Raw genomic sequence first — 16,810 nt, 5'->3', positions numbered from 1 at the left:
TGTAATTATACAGTATATGCTCTTTTGTGTCTGATTTCTTTCACCCAACATACTTGTTGGTTTAGTTCATGTTCTTGTGTACATCAGCAGTTTGTTCTTATTAAGTAACAGTGTTCTATTGTACAAATGGACCATATTTTATCCTTCTTCATGTTAATAAACATTTGAATTGTTTTCATGTTCTTGTTATGAATCAACATGGTTATGAATAGTTTGGTTATGAAGAGTTTTACACACGCTTTTTAGTGTATTTTGTTTCTCTTAAATATATACTTAGTAATGGGATTACTGGTCATACAGTATAGGCAGAAGTTCAGCTTTAATTGACACAACCAACTGTTTTTGAAAGGGGTTGAGGCAGTTCACACGCAATAAATAACTAACAACATATAAAAGTTCCAATAACTCCCAATATTTACCAATATTTGATTGTATTAGTCCTTTAAAAATTTTAGCCATTCTGATGAGTATGTAGTGGTAATTCAGTGTAGTTCAATTTGCATTTTCTTGATGAGCAATCAGTGTGAAGTGCCTGATCAAAGTTTTCTTGTGTGGGTGTGTGCCATATTTAAAGTGGTTGCTTGTCCTTTTGTTATTATTTTGTAAGAGTTCTTAATGTATTCTGGGTATGAGTACTTTCTCAGATAGAAACATATGCATATATTATGATAAAATTATTATTCCAGGCTGTGGCTTGCTTTTTCACTTCTTGTGTCCTGTTTAAGAAATACCTGCTATCCCAAGGTAAGATATTATTCTTTTTTTTTTAAATGTTATTTTGTTTTACCTTTCACATTTGGTGTACACTACATTTGTAATTAATTTGTCCATATGATACGACATATAGCCAGGACTTATTTTTTACCATACAGATACCCAATATTGCCATTTACATAGAACATCATTCTCTTCCCACTCAATTCCCTTGGCACTTTTGTCATAAATCAGATGACCATGTATGTGTAATTCAGTTTCTGGACTCTGACTTCTGTTTCTTTAGTCTATTTGCCTATCCTAGTACCAATATGCACTGTGTTAATAACCGTAGCTTTGTAGTAGGTCTCAAAATCTGACAGTGTAATTCTTTTGGTTTCTTTCTTCTGCAAATTTTCTTTAGCTGTTTTAGGTCCTTTGCATTTGTATATAAACTTCAGAATCAGCTAGTCTATTCCAACAACAACAACAACAAATGAAAGTTTCAGAGACTTTAACTGAAATCATATTGAATCCGTAGGCAATTTTGGAGTAATTTGCGTCTTGGCAATGTAGAGTCTTTCGAACCATAACCATGGTAAGTCTCTCCATTTACTTAAATCTTCTTTAATTTATTTCAACAATGGCTTCCAATTTCCAGTGTGGAGCTCTTGGAAACTATAATTTATGTGAACTTCTAGTTCGATATTTTTTGGTGTCATTATAAACATTGTTGTTTTAAAAGTTATCTTCAATTTTTGTTGTCAGTGCACAGAAATACAATTAATAATAACTTTTATATATAAACTGTATCCAGTGATCTTGCTAGATTCACTGATGAGTCTGATATTGTAGATTCCTTGGGATTTTCTCTGTACATAATCATATCCTTTCTGAATAAGATAGTTTTACTTCTTCATTTTTAATATCTATGCCTTTTATTTATTTTTCTTGCCTAATTTCACTAGCTAGGACTTCTATAATATTGACTACAAATAGTGATAGGAAGAAAAAGTAAAATAGGTATAGTGTGAATGTGAGAAAAATATGGCATGAAATATAGAAACTGAAAGGACTAAATCCAATATCTCTAGTCCTATATGTGGCTTAAGGAGAAAGAATGCTGCCTCTAGAGCACTTTTGGTGAGGCAGATTTTGTGGTTGTATTAACAAACCGCTATTACCCAGGACTGAGTTAATTATTCTTGTGGGTTTTTTTTTTCTCCAGTGCCTTACTTGACTCCATGATCCAGCCTGTGAAGGAGTGACTTGTTGATAGACTCTGTCAGAATCACTTTTCCTACAACCCTCGACTGCCCAAGCAATTTTCACTAATACCTTCCTTTATTTTTGTTGTTCATTCATTAGATAGTTGTTTATTAAATGGCTGTTAGGTGCTAGGTACTTTAGTAGGCACTGGGAAATAAATTAACAAAATAGATGCAACTCTATCTTTGCTGAGCTTATTATCTTGTGATTTTCAGTGGAAACTCATAGAAACTCTCATTTGTAAATTTGAAGGAAAAAGCTATCTAATTTTTTGATATAACTGAAGGTCTGGAATTATTTATAACACTGGAGTTCTAGAGTTCTTTGATGTTAGGATTAGTGTACAAAATGTTATTAAGGACACAAGATTTTCTATCTGCTGTGCTCTCTACCATCCTCAGGCTGTTGGCTTTGATAATCTTTTTTTTTTTTTTTTTTTTTTTTTTTTTTTTTTTTTTTTTGAGACTGAGTCTCGCTCTGTTGCCAGGCTGGAGTACAGTGGCGCGATCTCGACCCACTGCAGTCTCTGCCTACTGGGTTCAAGTGATTCTCCTGCCTTAGCCTCCCAGGTAGCTGGGATCACAGGTGCACGCTACCACAGCCAGCTAATTTTTGTATTTTTAGTAGAGACGGGACTTCACCATGTTGGCCAGGATGGTCTCGATCTCCTGACCTCATGATCCGCCCACCACGGCTTCCCAAAGTGCTGGGATTACAGGCGTGAGCCATTGCGCCAGGCTGGCTTTGACTACCTTAAGACCATTATAGCTCCTGTAGTTCTAAACATTGTAACTTCCTACCAAAATATTCAAGGAAGGAAGGAAGTGAAATGGCAGCCTTTTTTTTTTTTTTTTTTTTTTTTTTCCATATTTGTCTATTTTCTCTAAATGCAAAATCATTTCTAGATGTTCTCCTGAAGACCTTCTCTATGTTTCAATGGTAGGAATTTTACCACATGGTCACCCTTAGCTATATGAAGGGTGGAAAACATGAGTGTCTGGCACAGAGACGTGGATTTACCATGGTCAACTTAGATTGGCCATGGTGAGTCCACTAGAGCTATTTATATTGTCACCTCAAACCAAACTGGGGTGCTGTTAGCAATGAAAAAACAAGGAGGGCCAGACATGGTGGTTTACACCTGTAATTCCAGCACTTTGGGAGGCTGAGGTGGGTGGATCACTTGAGGTCAGGAGTTCAAGACTAGCCTGGCCAACATGGTGAAACTCCGTCTCTACAAAAATACAAAAATAAGCTGGGCATGATGGCAGGTGCCTGTAATCCCACCTACTTGGGAGGCTGAGGCAGGAGAATCATTTGAATCTGGGAGGTAGAGGTTACAGTGAACCTAGATCACACCATTGCACTCCAGCCTGGGCAACAGAGTGAGACTCCATCTCAAAAAAAGAAAAAAAAAAAGGAAATGGCCAATAGATAAGCAATGAGCTTCATAACTGTAGAAAGCACCTTGCTTCGTTCAACATTCTATGCCCAGGTCCTAGCCCAATGCCTGGGACACAACATGCACTTAAAAAATTACTGAATTAATAGTCGGTTATTGATAAATATATATTTAATACATAAATGAATGACTAATAAATGAATATGTAATTAAAGGGTGTAACCTTTTACAATGGCAATGTTGCTTAATTAATTATAATCAATTCAAATCTTCAACTGTCCCAACGAAATTAATGTTCATGATTCACACTGGGGGAATACACAAAGGTATAAGAAGCACTTTGGGATTTAAACAAGAGCTTGCATCGGTTGTTAAAAAAAAATATTATCCTAGAATAACACAAATACGTTAACACTGCTTTTTTGGATGTGTAAGTTTCCTCAAGATTTTTCCACAGTTTATAACTTTACTGGTATTTTCTCTACATCTTACACATTCTAGAAACAATGAATTCATTATGCTTATTTATTTATTCATTTTTTATGTCACCCAGACTTGAGGGCAGTGGAGCAATCTCGACTCACTGCAATGTTCGCCTCCCAGGCTCAAGCGATTCTCCTGCCTCAGCCTCCTGGCTAGCTGGGATTACAGGCACCCAACACCATGCCTGACTAATTTTTGTATTTTTAGTAGAGACAGAGTTTCGCCATTTTGGCCAGGTTGGTCTCGAACTCCTGACCTCAAGTGATCCACCCGCCTTGGCCTCCTGAAGTGCTGGAATTATAGTTGTGAGCCACCATGCCCAGCCCATTATGCTTATTCAAATGCTTATTTATTCATTCATACATTTATCCATTTACAAATCAAATATCTAATGTGACTATTCTGGGCTAGGAAGCGTGCTATTGCATGACTTGCAGTCTGAGGACATTCTCCTGTCTTGTACACATTTCTCTACCTACCTTATACCACAAATTCCAACATATATTTTAAGACTCACTCAAATATCTCTACCTCGATGAAAACTACTTTCATGAACAGAGAGGATGGTTTTTCCTTTCTTCTGTAGTCACAATACACTTTACATATACTTCGGTAAGAGTTTTTGAACTTTTTGCTAACTTCATTATTCACTCTCATGATTTTCTCTTTCATCAGACTATGACTCCTTGATGGTAGCAATTCGTAGTAATCAAATTTTTGTATTTTATTTTAGTATCTGGCATCTTTCTTGACATATGTAGCAGTTGCTTTTTGACAGCTTGCTTCTTCAGTGAATGAATACATTAATAAAGAGACATGTGATGTTCAGTGATTAATTTTGTAGGTAAGAACACTGAGGCAGACAGAGGATGTTAGCAAGCAAGAGGCCTTGGGCTACAATTTAGATCATTTGACTCTTACTCTAGATGCAATCTGCAGAACCCACATACTTTTAGTTATTGCCTTTGTCTATGTTCTGCCACTGTCACTTCTAAGGAAGGTGCGTCATCCCAAATGGAGTAGTATCTTATTGGTAGACCCAAATCTGCAGTGTTTGCCAGGTCACCTAGATGAGTATCTGTGTGTAGCATTCTGCACATTCATCTTTTCCACGTTCTGGAGGTGTTGTCTTTTTATAGGCAGCACATGAATAACAATGGGGCCAACCTGGGGAGCAGAAGAGGATATTTTCTAGTTCTGAACATAGATAAGCATCACTAGCTTTTCCCTTCTAGCAGTAATGGCCTCAAAAGTTCCAACTTAGGAGAAAAAGGCGAAACAGTCTGCCAAAGTGTGTGAAGAGTTAGAACAAACCTTGCTTTTACCAAGACCCCGTGTCCCTCTTCTGGAAATTCACACTTTCACAGTTTTAGACAAATATTAAATGTGTGACATTCTATTACGTACAGTGCCTGGCACATGGAGACACGCCGTACACTTTAGCCCCCTTCTTTCTTCCTCTAACTCCAGGTTCTAAACTAGAAAAAGCCCCACTGGAGTCTGAGATTTGGTTTTTGAACCAGTTTATTTCAGATTGTAATCATGCTATCTAGGGTTGTAACAGTGTTTTGCTATTTATAGGGCACTTCGACCTGATTCTTTTTGCACAGGAAACTTGTCCTACCCTTTTGCCCACTTCACAGAAGTGAGGACTGAGACAGGGAAAGATTAAGGAACTTTTTATTTAACAAATACTTGTTCACATTCCCAAAGCATTTATTAAATACTAGGGCGCAATGATGGAATGAATTTTACCATAAGGATAAACCAGTATTCTGGACTAAGCCAACCTGGGAGACCCTAGGAGGCCTGTTTGAGAAAATGACATTTAAAGTAAGGCTTGGCTGTGGCTACATATCCAGTAAGTGGCTGAGTTGGGATTTGAACTCATGCCTGCTTAGCTCTAAAGATGATGCTTTTGGCTTTGTACTCTGCTCTCTCTCTAGACAAACTGTGGTCCAAAATCGTTAAAGCTAATGTTTATCCCTGCCCAACTGGAGTGTCATGTTATGTCAAATGGCTCTGCGGTCTCAGATGCCCAGCAGACCCATTAGTGGAATTCTACGTGCTACGGGCCTGGGCAAAATGCCAAAGCCTTATACACTCATCACATTTGGTCTGGCAAAGGTCTTCAACAAAGAGAAGTAGTTACAGCAATGAAAAGCAACAGGTCCAGCAACACCAGAAGAACAAAATAATTACTTTCCCTAAACTAGAATAAACTATTTATATAGAGTAAGAGACTATACGATCAATGATAGGAAGAAATAGAAGAGGCTTTAGTATTCTAGCCTTCATTTGTAGACGTAAATGTCGAGCCTCAGAGAAATTATATATCTAATTAGTGTCACTCAGGTAGACAACAGAATTAGGATTAGAACTTAGTTCTTATGACTCCCAGAGCAGGGAAAAGACAGGATGAAGTCCCAAAACATTGCCTGTGAACTCACATCTGACATTGAATAGAGTCTGCTATTTACTCCCTGTGTGACCACAACCCTTCAGAGCCCATGAGATTAGCTATCATGGAGTAGATTTTGATCCACACTAGGCATTTTTACCTCTTGCTCTTTGACTTGGTGCCCCACATTTATTCAGAAATATTCCAAAGGTGTTACATCTATTAGTTTTACACGTTGAGGACAGATCATTATAAGACAAATTGAAATTAAAACATCATCAGGTCTTATTCGTTGTTTAACTTACACTGAGCAATATTTAATAACTAGAATATCAAGAGAGTCCAAAGTGTTTGCCCATCCCCTCAAGACCAATGTAATGGAATTTTATTCTTATCGCCTGCTCAGGCTAGTGGCAATTTGGGATACAGAGGATAGAATTAGAGTCATGACATAGGATCCACAGAATTCACAGATGCCAAACATCTACCCTTCTCTGCCACCACACATTTGACTCACATGGTGGAAATGGGTAACACAAGCAGAGAGGCGGCTTAGCCTTTCGTATTTTTTCAGTGGCCTATGGGAAGATGGTTTCTTGCTTCAAATCCCAGCTCAGCCACACAGAGTTTGGTAATATTGGGCAAGTCAACCAAGGTCTCTGTGCTCCAGGTTCCTCATTATTCAAATGGGGGAAATAATAGTGCCTGCATCAGAGGGTGGTTGTGAGAACTAAATGAAATAATCTATCTGAGCTTTAGAACCCACACCATATTAGTTAAAAATGCAGGCTTTTGTTTTTATTATATTTCTCCACTTAGTCTGCAAATTCTAAGAGGACAGCCTGTACTGTTTTATTCATAAAGCATTACAGGAACAGTAAATAGAACTAGGAGCTTTTCAATGGCCTGCCTGAAATCTGAAAAATAGGTATATTATTCCAAAATTTGAAAAAAAATCAAAGAATTAAAAATTAATAAATGTTAATAAAATATCTGTAATATGGAATATCAAGGTCAACTCAACTCAGCTCTTGTTTATATAAAAATATAGTAAAGTTTAAATTGCAAAACCTTATAGACAATGTGCTATTAGAACTCAAAAGTATAATTCTTTCATATATATATACACCTTTAAGTTCAGGGGTGCATGTGCAGGTTTATTACATAGGGAAACTTACACCACAGGGCTTTGTTGTACAGATACTTTCATCTCCCAGGTATGAAGCCTAGTGCCCATTAGTTATTTTTCCTGATCCTCTCCCTCCTCCCAACCTCTACCCTCAGGTAGGCCTCAGTGTCTCTTGTTCCCCTCTATGTGTTCATGAATTCTCATCATTTAGCTCTCATTTAAAAGTGAGAATTTGTGGTATTTGGTTTTCTGTTCCTGCCTTAGTTTGCTAAGGAAAGCAGTGTGGCAATTTCTCAAAGGCCTAAAAATGGAACTACCATTCAATCCAGCAATCCCATTACTGGTTATGTACTCAAATATTTTTAAGGCAAGACAAAGCTGTAACCAGGACACCTGGCCTCCCTGAAATCCCTTCCACTGATGTTGTTGTTGTTTTTTCTTTTTCCCCAGTTTTTCAAGCCAAAATCCTGGATCATCTTGGGCACTGTTCTCTCCTGCCCACCCTTTCCCATATCCAGAGTTTCATCACTTCTCTCTGCTTCCACTGCTAACTCCCTGGTCCAAGCCACTGCACCTCTTTTCGTGATTATTGCCACAGCCTCCTTGCTGGTTCCCTGACCCCACTCTTGCTCTGAACTATCCAATTAAAACCTGAATTAGATCATCTCATCCTCATCTCAAAGCTTTCTCGTGGCTCCTCTGCCCTCTCAGGAAAAATCTAAGTTCTGGATGGCCTAAAAAGCCCTTGTCTCTTACTGTTTATCTGACCTCATTTACTACCACCTTTTTCTTTGATCATTCTGTTCCAGCCACACTGGCCTCCTTACCACTCCTCAAATATGCCAAGCTCAGCCCCCACCCCCCAGGGCTTTGAACTGGCTGATCCTCCTTCCTGGAATGCCTTTCCCCAAATATCAGCTTGGCCAACTCCCTCCTCTCCTCCAAGTGTCTGTTTAAACATGACTTCAGTAGAAACTGTCTTAACGTCCTATTAATATTGTAATTCCTCTTATGATACTTCACACCTCTTTCCCTGATATGCTTTCTACATACCATGAAATGTCTGCTGAGATAATACATAATTCGCTTTTTTTTTATTGTCACTTCAAAGAGGGCAGTGTGTTTTGTGTTTTGTTTAGTGCCAGACTACTTGATGATGAAGAGAGTGCCTGGCACACAGTAGGTGCTCAATATATACTTGTTGAATAAATGTGTCAATGTTTGATGTACATACCTTTTATTATGTTTGATTTGCTACCAGTGCTGCCTCCAAATACAGGAGTGCTTCATGAGATGTCCACTAAAGGTCTTAAAATATTCCGCAAAAATCTTAAAATATTTCATGAGAAAATTTTTTATAGCAGCACGTGGAATTTTTATAGCAGCACCTGGAATTTAGCTTGCATAGGACCCTCTGTGAGTTGACTCTGTTTATCTATTCAGCTTTACTTCTCCCCTCTCTCCACTTTGTATTTTATTCTCTACTACTTCCAACTGATTATAATTTGACCAGACTCCAGACTATCTTACGTCTCTTTGCTTTTGTTTATCTGTTACTTCTCTCTGGAATTCCCTGCCTCTTCTTAATTTTTCTGGCCAATTCTCACTCTCTAGGACTCAGAGGTTTCTCCTCAGGAGACTTCCATGAGTCTCATGTTGAGTTAAGTGACCCAATCCTCTGTTCTTCATAGTCATTCATGTGTTTATCTAGCTCAATATTTGCCATACTACATTGAAGTTGTTTCCTTATGTGCCCATCTCTCCCCCTAGATTGCAAACTCCTACAGAAGGGCTCAACAGTGAGTGTTGAGGGTGCACAGAGGAGGAAGGCAGCACAATGATGGAAGACTTCTTAAAGAGGTATGTTCCAAGAGCCCCCACTTCCTTTCATGGGAGACTCATGCTCTTACACCCAGACTATCTAGGGATACATCTAATGTAGTCATGGAAAGAACAGGGGACTTGAGTACCAGACTGACATGATTTTGAACCCTTGCTCCCTATTGACCAGATGTGTTCTTGAACAAGTCTCTGAGCCTCAATGTCCTTTCTGCATAGTGGGGATAATGATACTGCACTACATATATAAGGTATCTGGCACATATAAATGTCTGTCCAATACATGCTGATTTCTTCACCCACTTCTCATCCCTGGGAAAGAAGTAAACTCATCTACTCTTGGTACCCATTCATTCTCCCTCAGTTGGAAGCATGAGGTGTGCAGCTGCCTGACCTGGGGGAAGGGCTGCAAGCAGTAGGTGTTAGATGTGGTGGAGCTTGTTGACTTCCTCCCAGGGGCCCAGCTAACAAACTGCCTGTTCCTTGATAGTCAAGTTCAACTTTCACTTCTTAGCACCACAGGAAGTTGACTGAACATAAACTGAAGTCTCTCTCAAACAGAAGACATCTTTGCTGGGTCGCTGTCCTTCCTAGCCTCATTCCTGCTCTCCCCAGTGAGCAGGCTGCCCTCCCTTCTCCCCTCAGCACCACTGATGGGCAAGGGTACTCAGAACTACTATCTCATGGGCCATGTCATGTGCCAGGAGCTGCACCCAGGACCTGAATACAGTAGTTGGCTCCCATTGAATGTTCATAGTTACCCCAGGATAAAGAGGGGACACTATGATCATTTTCTATTTTGCTGTGATCAGGTTCAGTGAGCTAAAGTCACCCACCTTCCCAGTCTCCACCAATAGAAGTCATGTATCAGTACTATTGGTCCTTCTGTTACAAGGATTCAGAATTCATGATCATGGAGCTTCATTTACAGGCAGAAGTTTCTGTCATAGTTTTCTAAGTGTAACTTTTAGCAATAATGGAGAAAATCAAAGAGGGCAAAAGTGAAGGGAGAAAATGACATTTCCTTTTTTGTCCTTTGCTCTTGTAACCTTTTGCTTTAGTTTCCTTACTATGTCTCTGAGGGTGAAACTAGTGGTGACAGTGGTCCAAAATGGGTTTAATGAATCTGATTCTGGTGACACAAGGTGAATTTGGTATATTTTTCCCTAAAGATAGAGAGACAATATAACATAGTCTTTACATTAATAGACTCTGGAGCCAATTTTCTTAGGTTCATTCTCTTTCCTTTCACGTGTGTTGATTTTCGATAAACATCTTGCACTCAATTCCATCTTAGTGTTTTATTTCAAAAAATTTAATTTTCTCTTTTAAAAAAATTCTTTAACTAATTGCAATTATTTCCATCTATGCTATTCCACTGAAACCATTTTAACATGGGCTTAATAACTTCATTGTATGTTAATGTTAATTTTTCATTTTTTACCTTCTTGGTTTTCTAGCTGCATTTAATGTGGTTGACGACTCACTCTTTGAAGCTCTATTCCTCTGGCTACTATAACATGAGACACTTAATTAAACTAAAGAGCTTCTGCACAGCAAAAGAAACTACCATCAGAATGAACAGGCAACCTACAGAATGGGAGAAAATTTTTGCAATCTACTCATCTGACAAAGGGCTAATATCCAGAATTTACAAGGAACTGAAAACAAATTTACAAGAAAAAGCAAACAACCCCATTAAAAAGTGGACAAAGGATATGAACAGACACTTCTCAAAAGAAAGCATTTATATAGCCAACAGACACATGAAAAAATGCTCATCATCACTAGCCATCAGAGAAATGCAAATCAAAACCACAATGAGATACCATCTCACACCAGTTAGAATGGCAATCATTAAAAAGTTAGGAGACAACAGGAGCTGGAGAGGATGTGGAGAAATAGGAACACTTTTACACTGTTGGTGGGGTTGTAAACTAGTTCGACCATTGTGGAAAACAGTGTGGTGATACCTCAAGGATCTAGAACTAGAAATGCCATTTGACCCCGCCATCCCATTACTGGGTATATACCCAAAGGATTATAAATCATGCTGCTATAAAGACACATACACACGTATGTTTATTGCGGCACTATTCACAATAGCAAAGACTTGGAACCAACCCAAATGTCCATCAATGACAGACTGGATTAAGAGAATGTGGTACATATACACCATGGAATACTGTGCAGCCATAAAAAAGGCTGAGTTCATGTCCTTTGTAGGGACATGGATGCAGCTGGAAACCATCATTCTCAGCAAACTATCGCAAGAACAGAAAACCAAATACCACATGTTCTCACTCATAGGTGGGAACTGAACAATGAGATCACTTGGACACAGGAAGGGGAGCATCACACACTGGGGCCTGTTGTGGGGTGGGGGATCGGGGAGGGACAGCATTAGGAGATATACCTAATGTAAATGACGAGTTAATGGGTGCAGCACACCAAGATGGCACATGTATACATATGTAACAAGCCTGCGCATTGTGCACATAGACCCTAGAACATAAAGTATAAAAACAAACAAACAAACAAAAAAACGCCTTCTGATCCCTGCTCTAAGTCACACAGTTTAATAATGGTAGACATAGAATTTGAGTTATTCTCATAATAGGTCTTTTAAACAATGCCTTCTTCTCTTCATTCTTTCTATCTTATAATGGATATTCTTTCTGGTACATCACATAAAGGAATGTAACTATATGCATGTAATGATGAGAATATTTATATGTATTATGCCTATTACAAAAAATTAGATTCTAACATTGTAGAGGAGCATTTATTTTATTTTTTTGAGAAAAGTATAATTTTATTTATTTATTTGTGCAAATTTATGGGGTACTTGAGAAAATGGGTTACATGTATATAACGTGTAGTGATCCAATCAGCACACTAAGAGTGTCCATCACCTGAGTGTATCATATTTTTGTGAAGTCTCACCATCCTATTCCAGGAGAACATTTTAAAAACTGTTCTGTAGAGATACTACTCAAACTAAGTTCCCAGTCCTGAAACATCAGATCAGCTAGGAATTGGACCAAAATGCAAGTTCTCAAATGACAAATGAGACCACTTGAATCAGAATTTCTGGAGTGGAGCCCACACATTTGTATTTTAGCAACCTTTCCAATGATACTTATGTACATGCTCAAGCTTGAAAACCACTTTCCTAGGACATTAGTTCCTCAACAAGATTTATGAGTAACCTTGTTTCATGAAAAAGTGTTTAGGAGATACTGATTCCATAAAAACTAACCAGGTTTTTATTGTTTGCAGGGCTTTCAAAACTTGAAATAGGCTACTATGCATTGTTAATTTCCAAGAGGAAGATGCTTATGTCCTCAATGAATATGTTCCCATCGTGAAGTACTCTTCTTCCCCCACTTTTTAAAACAATTATTAACACCTGGCAGAAGTAGGATGACAGCTTACAGCTTAGAAAATGTTGGCCTAAAATAGTGACTAATTTTCATACATTATTTATTTGTCATCATGCTTATCTTTCTCTCTCTAAATTGTATATTTCATCTCTGTGATCACAGATTGAGCCTCATATTTCATATCTGCCCCTGGCCTAATGTTTGTTTACAGAATGAGCTCAATGAATATTGTTTAGTGAGTAGGATTCAATTTATTTGATAAATAGATAACCTTAAGTTTTAAACCGTGGATTTCACATGAGGACATTTACTTACTATTGTTGAGGTATAATTAATTTTTAATACTCTTTAGGTACTCATAATAAAGAACAGGATATTTGGAGAAGGAAGACAATATCATTCCTGGTTCTTAGTCTTACCGGTTTGTTGATCGTGAGTATATGGACTCTCTGTGGCTCAGTGCCTTCCTCTGTAAAATGGGAACACAGTGACGTTCATCTCACAGGATTGATTTGTAAAAGGACTGGATGAGATTATGAGAATGTTTTGCAAAGTGATATAGAAAGATTAATTGCAAACTTCATTTGAATCTTAAATTGTTTGAGATAGGTCATGCTATGAATCAACTACGAAGTGCAGATATTGTCAAGATTAAATACTTCTTTCCAAAGAGCTGAGAGGAGGGGCTGCTTGTTTGTTTGTTTCTTTCTTTTTAGAAAGATGCCAGGATGGGCTCATTTTGGGGGTTTCCTCTCACTTGCTCATCTTACTTTTTCTTTAGTTTTCTCTATTCATTACAATACAGTGCTGTAAAGCTTTATGGCATTTTTATTTTGTGAGAGATGAATCTAAATAAAGAATTACAGTTAAATCATTGCTAAGTTTGATGAATGAGTACCAAATAATTCTTCAAGATGTCATTTTTAAAGTTTTTTAAATAATTGGCTTTCAGTGGTTCCCTCTAAGGAATTTTAATTTTGAATAATGCATAGAAAAATGTGCACACACACAAATCATTCAGTGTCCACCTTGAGGGAAATAAAGGTGCCTGTGAAGTGAAACTTTACCTTTCTACGTCACCAGCTTCCTGTCAGAGCACAGTTTTTCTTTGTTCAAAGTCTAAGCATTGAAGAACTTCTTTTTAGTAGGTAATTTGTTTGTTTGTTTTTGTTTATTTTTTTGAGATGGAGTCTCACTCTGTCGTCCAGGCCGTAGTGCAGTGGCATAATCTCAGCTCACTGCAAGCTCCACCTCCCGGGTTCACGCCATTCTCCTGCTTCAGCCTCCCGAGTAGCTGGGACTACAGGCGCCCGCCACCTCGCCCGGCTAATTTTTTTGTATTTTTTGTAGAGACTGGGTTTCACTGTGTTAGCCAGGATGGTCTTGATCTCCCGACCTCATGATCCACCTGCCTCGACCTCCCAGAGTGCTGGGATTACAGGTGTGATTTCGGGGGTAGTTTTGAGTAGGGAGTATACATTTAAAATACTGCAACTCAGTTAAGGAATAATCTAATACTGTATTCAACTGAAACTCAGTTGAGAAATTTCTTTCCAATAATGTAAAAAGGAGAATCAACTGCAGTAATGAGGGAGATGATTTGCTGATAATTATAACAAATATTTACTACAGATCTGTTATGCACCATGAACTGTGCTAAATGCTTTATACATATAACTTTATTTTGTGCTCCAACAACCTGTTACATAGAAATTGTTATTATTCCCACTTTCTAGATTAATAAATTGACTTTGAGGGGTCATATAGGTGAAACAACTCACTCAATATCACAAGCTGTTATGTGGTGAAGTTTGCATGATCAGTACAGCGTTCTGGTCCTCCCACTCATTGAGTGGTACTAGTTAAGATCTGGAAGCTCTTCTGGTCTTAGTTTCTCTAGCTGTGAAGTGAGAATGACTAGGACTAATCATAGAATATGAGAGTACATGTGAAAAAAATGCCTTTTTAAAGAGTATGAAAAACTTGGGTTGTAAAATTTTCTTGTGGATAATTTATTATTGCTTTTCTTTTTTAGATAACACTAACGGAGTTGACCTTAGAATTGGAGTGCCTGGGTTAGAACCTTGGTATCACCTTCTTACTGTAAGACTTTGGTCAAGTTAGTAACTTTTCTGTTCCTTATTTGTGAAATATAGTTAATGGATGTGTGTGTGTGTCTGATGTGTTTATCGGGACATAACCCCATTGTAAGTTGAGGAGTATTTGTGTATATATACATATTTATTTGTGTGTGTGTGTCTGTCTGCCTGTCTGAGAACAGTGCTGGCACAAAAGTGCTTAATACACTTCACTCATTATTATTAATATTACTATTGTTGCATTTTCGCCTGGAAGGCATACTTCTGATGTGAGTTCAGGAGAAGACACTGGCAAGGACAGCAAAGAACAGGAGAACACTCTAGCTTCCCTGATAGCATTCGAGGTGCTGTCCAAAGTGAGTTTTCCTCAAGCAGAGAGATGCACTGCCTCTTTTATGCTTTGTTTTTCTTACTTGCCTACTCTATTTACACCTTCCAAGTAAGGACCAATCAGCAAAACCCCAAGAGAGTCACTGTCATGAAGATAATTATGAACTGGCTGAGTCCTTGCAATGTTTATTATTTAGGTTTTTAAGAACAGATAATTAAAGGCCCCACAGAATCTAGTCTCTCCCAATTGTAAAAGTGGGGTCTTAATAGAAACCCACAGAGCACTTGGGGTTGTGCACTTGCTTCTGAAAGTTCTCTTAAGAAATCACTGACCTGGTGCACTCCCTGGGGTATTTCATGACCATGTGAAATCACTTACTGTTTCTAATTTGCATTTTTCCTGAGTTTGCATATTTTTCTTACATCTGCTTTGTTACCAATGTACCAAGTCCTTATACATTTGGACTGCATTTACTGCAGTTTGGAATGGTTTCTCAGAAATGGGACATTAAAATCCTGGAGTGTGACACTGAGACGCGGAAAGGGCTTCCTTTGTAAGCCGTTCAGGCATGCTGAGCATTAGTGTAGAAATTATTTTTTCCTTAATTTTCTTGGATAGCAACCTATATAGAATCTTATAATTGTGTGTAAGAATTCATTAAAGAAACTCTCTTGATTGCTAGAAATCCAAGCTGCTAGTGAGGAGAGAACTGCAGTGATTTGTTGCAGCAGAAGTATTATGGAAATATTTACTGAATACCTTCTATGTGCTGGGCGTTGAGTGAAACACTTTCATATCCCTTGCAACACATGTCTTAGTCTAAGGTAATACTTTAATGTAATTCTAACAAATGGATAAAAAGGGAATTATCATTATTTTATTGATGAAACACCAGAGACTGCAAGAAACTAGGCCCAGAACAGTTAAACAGAGTAGACATAACCTCTTACCACCTTATCTGCTACTATGTAACAAACCACCCTAAACTTCAGTGGTTTAAAACAACAAACATTCATAATCTCACAGTTTCTGGCACATAGGAAGCACTGCATAAGTGATTGTTATTCTTGCTGATTATGTTTCTGTCACTGACATTGTGTATCACTGAGTTGGGATGTGTATTAGATAGAATCATGGAAGGTAAGGTTATAGAACAGTAATTCAGACATGTTCATTATGCTAAGTGCTTTACATATATGAAGTCAACTACATTTAATACGTATCAACAATGAGGTTGGTATTAGTATTATCCCCATTTTAGAGATGAAGAAAGAAATTCAGAGAGACTTCCTTCCTTCCTTCCTTCCTTCCTTCCTTCCTTCCTTCCTTCCTTCCTTCCCTCCCTCCCTCCCTCCCTCCCTCCCTCCCTCCCTCCTTCCTTCCTTCCTTCCTTCCTTCCTTCCTTCCTTCCTTCCTTCCTTCCTTCCTTCCTTCCTTCCTTCCTTCTCTCTCTCTCTCTCCCTGTCTTCCTCTCTCTCTTTCTCTCTTTCTTTCTTTCTTTCTTGACAGAGTTTCACTCTTGTTGCCCAGGCTAGATTGCAATGGAACAATCTTGGCTCAATGCAACCTCCGCCTCCCGGGTTCAAGCAATTCTCCTGCCTCAGTCTCCCCAGTAGCTGGCACTACAGGCATGCACCACCATGCCCGGCTAATTTTGTAGTTTTAGGAGAGTCAGGGTTTCACCATGTTGGTCAGGCTGGTCTCGAACTCCTGACCTCAATTGTTCCATTCTCCTCAGCCTCCCAAAGTGCTGGGATTACAGGCATGAGCCACCACGC

General features: G+C 38.4%; 1 long non-coding RNA gene across 14 annotated transcripts in view; it reads left to right on the top strand.

Annotated features, from left to right (window-relative positions):
* Nucleotides 1-16,810, top strand: part of LOC119624863 (uncharacterized) — a 73,847-nt gene that overhangs the window by 14,287 nt on the left and 42,750 nt on the right. For 5 of the 14 annotated variants that reach the window (XR_012093757.1, XR_012093762.1, XR_012093755.1 and 2 more), the window contains exons 2-6: nucleotides 9,148-9,237; nucleotides 12,955-13,034; nucleotides 14,638-14,721; nucleotides 14,958-15,057; nucleotides 15,715-15,856. This is a non-coding gene — a long non-coding RNA (uncharacterized lncRNA). Of the gene's footprint in view, nucleotides 1-686; nucleotides 745-1,234; nucleotides 1,292-9,147; nucleotides 9,238-12,954; nucleotides 13,035-14,637; nucleotides 14,722-14,957; nucleotides 15,058-15,714; nucleotides 15,857-16,810 lie in introns of all 14 variants that reach the window. The other 9 variants (XR_012093765.1, XR_012093756.1, XR_012093768.1 and 6 more) reach the window with 6 other exon arrangements.

Source organism: Chlorocebus sabaeus, chromosome 8 (assembly GCF_047675955.1).
Source record: "Chlorocebus sabaeus isolate Y175 chromosome 8, mChlSab1.0.hap1, whole genome shotgun sequence".
In the NCBI taxonomy this organism is placed as follows: domain Eukaryota; kingdom Metazoa; phylum Chordata; class Mammalia; order Primates; family Cercopithecidae; genus Chlorocebus; species Chlorocebus sabaeus.
This window is presented reverse-complemented; position numbering and strand designations above follow the sequence as displayed.